Source organism: Helianthus annuus, chromosome 16 (assembly GCF_002127325.2).
Source record: "Helianthus annuus cultivar XRQ/B chromosome 16, HanXRQr2.0-SUNRISE, whole genome shotgun sequence".
Taxonomy (NCBI): Eukaryota; Viridiplantae; Streptophyta; class Magnoliopsida; order Asterales; family Asteraceae; genus Helianthus; species Helianthus annuus.
In genome coordinates, this window is record NC_035448.2 from 132,666,570 (window position 1) to 132,673,772 (window position 7,203).

Here is a 7,203-nt window from a genome sequence, read left to right on the forward strand (position 1 = left end):
ACAGGAAAAAAAACCAAACACAAGTTCATATGGAGACCTTCCATTTAAGACAGATGAGGGAGTCCTGTTAATCAAATAGATAGCATTTAGAATACACTCAAACCAGAACCTAAGTGGAAAGCCCCCTTGAAATAATAAATCCCTAGCAACATTTAAAAGATGTCTATGCTTTCTCTCAACTATCTCATTTTGATGTGGGGTATGAACACATGAAGTTTGATGTATAATACCATTATTATAACAAAATTCATTCATCTATTTGTTTATAAACTCAGTACCATTATCACTTCTAAAAACTTTGACAGATTTACCAAACTGAGTTTTAAGCATATTATAAAAACCTTTAATATTATATAAAACCTCGTCTTTAGTTTTCATGAAATAAACCCGCACAGCTCTAGTACAACCATCTAGAATAGTAAGGAAGAACCTAAAGCCTTCCCTACTTTAAACTCTATAAGGACCCCAAACATCAAAATGAACTAAATCACCTAACAATTTAGTCTTATGGTCACTTAATGGAAAAGGTTCTCTATGCTGCTTAGCCCTATGAAATGTTTCACAAGGTTCCATTTTGTTACCAATTTTAATATTTATATCCGTTAAAACATGTAAGACAGGTTCAGTAGTATGTCCTAATCTAGCATGCCAAAGACCAATATCATGACTAGCATTACACACCTTGTCAGAAACAGTAGAACTACCACAGAAATAAAGACCATCAAGTTGATTACTAGTCACCTGAACTTTCTTTGTTTAAAAATCCTGAATGTAACAATTATGTTCATCAAAAGAAATAGTAACTTTACAATCCTTAGCAAGTTTATGAACAGAAACAAGGTCAACAAAATAATCAGGAACAATAAAAACATCTTATAAAATGACTTTTTCACTTATTTTTATATCACCAATCTTAGTAACCAAAGCACTAGTCCTATTAGGATGTTTAACTTTAATGTTATAATCAGTAACATCCATTTGATTTATGAGATCAGTATCATTCATAACCATGTGTGGATTTGCCCCATAATCAATAATCCACCCAATCTTTTTCCCATTATTAACAAAGTTGGAAAAGTAGTAAATAGGTTTGAAGTCACAAGCAGGTTTACAAGACATATCAGCAATACTATTAAAGCACGCTTAATTACACCTACCAGCGAAATTACTGCACTATGGATCATTTCTGGGTTAATCATTCAATAGGCTAAGGGGCTGTTTGGCAACTTTTGAATGGGTAAGTGTTGAACCAGTAAGAGGTTTGAACCATTAAGTGCTAAAACAGGAAGAACTCATGGTAGAAGTAGTAGCAGTATCAGAATTATCACTAACATCATTATTACTAACCCTACCACCCTTATTACAACTGGTTTTAGAATTCATACAGGAAGGGTAACCAATGAGTTCAAAACATTTCTCAACAATATGTCCAATCTTATTGCACTGAGAACATTTCCGATTTAGATTAGGTGTTCTAACATTCTTCCTTTTTGAATCAAAAGACTGACTGGTTTAACCAGCAAAACTAACCAGATTATTTGGAACTTTATAAGAAAAACTGTTTGCATTTCTATGAGACTCTTCTCTAGAAATGACAGAAAAAGCTTCCTTTACAGAAGGATGATTTTCCCTAGTCAATAAAGAAGTTCTCACAAACTGGTAAGTACTGTTAAGACCCATTGAACTGCATCAATTTAATAAGATGGTTAAAATCATTAAACTGTTTAGATGCATCACAAGTACAAGTAGGAAATGAGAGAATTTGATCTATTTTGTGATAATATTCAGTAACAAGCATACCACTTTGAGAACATGAGTTAATCTTTTGATATAAATTAAACACCACAGACCCTTCTACTTTATCATATGTCTCTTTTAATTCTTTCCAAACATCAGAAGCTAACTTAGAATACACATGACCCAAATATAATTTCTCAGAAGCAGAGTTTAAGATCCAAGTAAGAGCAATTGAATTACATCTATCTCATTGTCTTCCTAACACCTCATTAGTAGTAGACCTAACACAAGAACCATCAACAAAACCAAATTTATTCTTCACTTGTAAATCAAGGTTCATTGCTTTAGCCCAAACAATGTAGTTATTAGTTCCTTTTAGGTTTATATTAATAATGGTAAAGTTAACCAAATCACTAGGATGTAGAACCAATGGATCACCAGCATCAATTTTACTAACAAGAGTACGACTAGTAGAAGTAACAAGAGTATCACTGCCCTTATCAGTCATGGTAAATCAAGAAAACAAAATACACAAAATACAATCAGAAAAACAAACAAGGCGAAACCAAGACATCAAAGGTTCGTCACTCAAAAGGTGCCTCTGAAAACCGTGTCAAAGGAGCTACTTAGACTTAGACACAACAAAATTAAGCAAAAAATAACAAGAAACACAATAATGCAAACAAGAACTAAACAATGCAACAGATTAAACCCTCTTTGTATCCCAATCAAACAAAGTCGGTCTGACTAACCCAGTAACAATGTGCCTAGACACACAGACTCGTTGATAACAAAGAAAAAAACAGAGAAAAAGATAGAACAATCTCACAGTGGGTGCGTATAACTCCAAGCGATCAAGACTTGTAGCCTTCACTTAGCGCTACACAGACAAGATAAAAAATAGCCTATGAGAACAAACCCTAAGTTAGGATTTCTTTCTTCCTAAAAGAGAAAACACTAGATCTTTCAAAGAGATCTGAGAATAAAACCACAACGGAACCCAAGAAACCCTTAGATCTAGTATTTATTCTTCTTAGATTTGAGCACCAGAAGATCTTCACACCAACAGGACTTATGTCGGAAGAAAGTAAACTACCAGATAATATTTTAAATGAAGAATCACCGTAAGCAATACAAACCCCAAAAACCCTAGAATCAGGATCAGATCAACAGAGAGCAATCTATTGCTCTTACACCATGTCAAGAACACAGTATCAAAACAAGAATAAAAACTTTATTGATCACCATTCGACACAAATTACCAAACGCACATAAACAGTCGACACAATTAACCGACTGAAGACAAAGTACAAGATTTAGACAAAGTATATCACTCAGCCTATGCAGATCATCAAACTGATGATATGCTATATCGTTGATGATCAAAATAATCAACAAAACCCACAAAACTCACAATATTGAAACCCTAAAATTGTTATGAAAGTTCTAGAGAGAGAAAGTGAGTTCAGAGAAGATAATGAGATTGTTGTTATGATCCTAAGACATAAGATATCCTTTCCTTTATATAAGATCGGGCCAAAGGCCAACGATAATAATCAAGCAGCCTAAATATAAGAGAAGCCCAAGTATAAGAGAAGCCCATGATCCTTTTCTTTATAAATGATCCACTTCATGAAGCTAGCCCAAGTACCAACAAGACAAGCAGCCAAGCGAAAGCCAATACTCATGCAAAGAACAATAATAAGGAGAATTAATACAAGATAATAGAAAAAGATATAAATATTTAATTGTAAGAAGTGTAATTTTAACAAAAACAGTGACATGCCGGGTATTTTTTTTTTTCATTGTTTTTTTTTCTTCTACTTTTACATATCAACATGAAAGGTCAAAGTGTTTTATTTTTTCTACTACCTATTTAACATGTATTTCTAAAAGTATTTTTTTCTACTACCTATTTAACATGTATTTCTCTATCACTAGATCTATGTTATTTCTAATAGTATTTTTTTTATTTATACTACCTATTTAACATGTATTTCTCTATCTCTAGATCTATGTTATATAATTTCAAAACTTTGCGTCCTTCATTATGTAAAATCCCCTTCGTCACTAGGGATGTCTTAACTCATGTGTGGTTTACAAGTTGCTTATGATCAACTCTCTAAAAATTCTCATAATTTAGCTCAAGCTTATTGGGTTCTAGATATCTAGTTGTTAACTGGAGTTCTAATTGATGGTAGTTGATTGTTGGATTGCTTAAATAAATTTTCATGGTTTTCTTGAACATTGTTAGTTAACTTGACACTATTATTTTAGAATTGCATGTCTTTGGATTGTTCCTCCTTTATCTGCTGCTTGTATGGATACATATAAAATCATTAAATTTTAAAAGAAAATAAAAGAAAATGAGTCAGCTCTCTTAGCTACATGTTCACACCAATTTGAACTCAAAAAACACCCATGATCGAACATGCTCGGGCAATATAGTTGTCTACCACAATTCTTCTCTCACTTCCGCGTCACCTTGAACTTCATATACCTATATATGTTTGTCGTGAGATGTTGGTCCAGTAAAAGGCATGTCCTCCTTAGTGAAGACGCAGGTTCGGTTCCCGTTTGGGTTATTTTCTGTTAGATTTATTAAACTAGTTATGTTCATGTTTTATATGTTATTCGGATATACTTATATATTTAGAAACACTTATAAGGTTGGTTAATGATAAGTTTATGTAATAATCAAGGGATAAGCGGGAAAGCTTTTCAAATAACTGTAAGGGACAGTTACCCGCCAAATTCCCGAACCGCCAAAACGTTTAGTATAAATTGATGTCACCGGAATCAATGTCCGGCACTAAGACATTTCAGTTATACTTGAATTGTCCATTTTGTTCTGTTTTGATTTTTTTCTGCATTCACATTTTTCATTCCTAGACATTCATTTGTTCCAATCAATCATGAACATGAATGTATCCATGTCAACAACTTCCGCTGAAAACACGAGTTCTCTCCCCCAACATAGTGGTATCAGAGCCGTGTTGGGAAAGATGAACAAAACTGAAATTAAACCAAGTTCTACGTTACTTCCCTGTCAACACTGCACGGATGAGGCAAGAGAGAAAATCAAACGAAATCTAAGAGAAAAGACATGTTACTATTGTCGAAAGCCGGGGCACAAGATACACGCGTGTAAAAGAAAAGAAACCGATGAAGCGACACAATTGATACGGCTAGCAGTAAATGAAGGAATACAGAGACAAGATGAAGATGTCAATAATCATCAGGAAATGATTGTTGTCGGTACCGAAGGAGGATTATGGAAGGACATTTGAATATGCAGGACAAGAAGACAGTTCTGGAAGAAGGAACATCCTCCAGTAGTCATCAAGAAGGTTCGAAGAATGCAGGAATTGGCAAACAAAATGCAGTCGAACTGGAATCTGTTGCCTTATTTGCAGGAGTTGACGATGAAGACTGGAATAAAGGAAAGCGAAGGAAGCGTTTTAATTTCAACTATGCAAAATGGGCAATGGATGAAGCAAATCGAAGCGTACTGGATCAAGCTCGTAAACATAACCTAGTTTAAGGGGGGTTATGTTAGATTTATTAAACTAGTTATGTTCATGTTTTATATGTTATTCGGATATACTTATATATTTAGAAACACTTATAAGGTTAGTTAATGATAAGTTTATGTAATAATCAAGGGATAAGCGGGAAAGCTTTTCAAATAACTGTAAGGGACAGTTACCCGCCAAATTCCCGAACCGCCAAAACGTTTAGTATAAATTGATGTCACCGGAATCAATGTCCGGCACTAAGACATTTCAGTTATACTTGAATTGTCCATTTTGTTCTGTTTTGATTTTTTTCTGCATTCACACTTTTCATTCCTAGACATTCATTTGTTCCAATCAATCATGAACATGAATGTATCCATGTCAACAACTTCCGCTGAAAACACGAGTTCTCTCCCCCAACATTTTCAAGGGACATCTGGGTGAAGGGAATTGGGGCTTTAATCCCGGGTTCTAACGGGGGCGAGAGTTTACAAATTCCATTCGGTTCCCACTCAAAGGAGGGCATGATCTCATAGTGGTAGAGGAGTCGACCTTAGATATAGCCCCGAGCAGGGTAAGTTTACACATGAGTTTCTTTGTTAAAAAAAATATAGTATAATAACAAAAGAAATAATACAATAAAAAGAACCGGCCACAGGTCCACGTGTAAGATTGAACTAGGCCCAGTACTCGACCACAAAATTGATTACGAACGACACCCAACCTTGTCCACGAACTGAGAGGCCCATTTTAAACTGAGAACGGCCCAAGGTTAACTGAGCCTGGTTAATAAGCATCTCTATACTTTCATACCATAAACCAAACTGGTAAATGATTAAAACTGCCCCATTATCCAACATAGGTTTTTAAAATCATATAATGACACATTAACTAGGGGAGACACCGCGCTATGCGGCTGCATTTTGACGTCTAAACAGACCCTTGACATTCCAGGCGGTCCGTTCTCAAACGACAGTTAGTTTTGTGCATGACAGCTATTGGCAGCTATACATTGACGGTGCAAAAGGACCCTTGACACTACAGGAAACCAGTTTGGAACGTCAATTAACAGCAAAATTGATTTTCTTGTTTCTTCTTCGTCTCGCCTTCAAATTATTTATGTCCAATATCTCCCGATTAAGTTCCAAACCTACAAATTAACCAAGAGATTTACTAAGTAACAAAATAAAACGAATAAAATAAGAAAAACCAAGCGAAATAGGGGATAAATGAAGGGATAAATATGTGACTTTTCAAGCTTATCAGCATGAATTGTGAGAAGCTCTCTCAGTGGAGGAAAAAAGGAGTAATTGTTTCCATTCTTTGTGTTGCGGGTGCTAAATATACACAACCAAGCTTGTATCTACGAGTACTGAGTATCCACAAAAGTGTATTTGCGAGTCCTAGGTAGGCGAGTACTATGTAAGCTAGTACCATCATGTGTTTGCGAGTACTAGGTAAGCGAATATTAACTATATTTGCTAGCGAGAACTTGGGTAGCAAGCTCAAGTAGCAACGATGAGGATGAACTAGAAAACTACCTAAAGCAATCCTGAAAGAAAGAAAAAAAAAGTAACAAAAAGGTAATCTAAGCTGAGATGAAAAAGATTAGTCAATCCAATGAGAAAACCAAAAGCAGCAGTGGCGAAAATTAGAGAAAACTAACCGAGTTTTATGACCAGATTTTAAAGATGGGAACAATGGTGACGACTGTATGCATCGATTCAGAGTTCTTGGCTCTGATACCAAGTTAAACTCTTAAGTGTGTGTATTATATTAATGATTGTAAATTAATGAGACATTTAGTTCTGTTGTGAAGTCTACAACAATTCAAGTGGTTCTCTCTCTCGTTGTTAAGTAAAGGCCATTTCGTTAACTTGATGTTCAAAATGCTTTTCTACATGGGTATCTTATGGAGATAGTTTACTCAAACAACCATAAGGCTTCA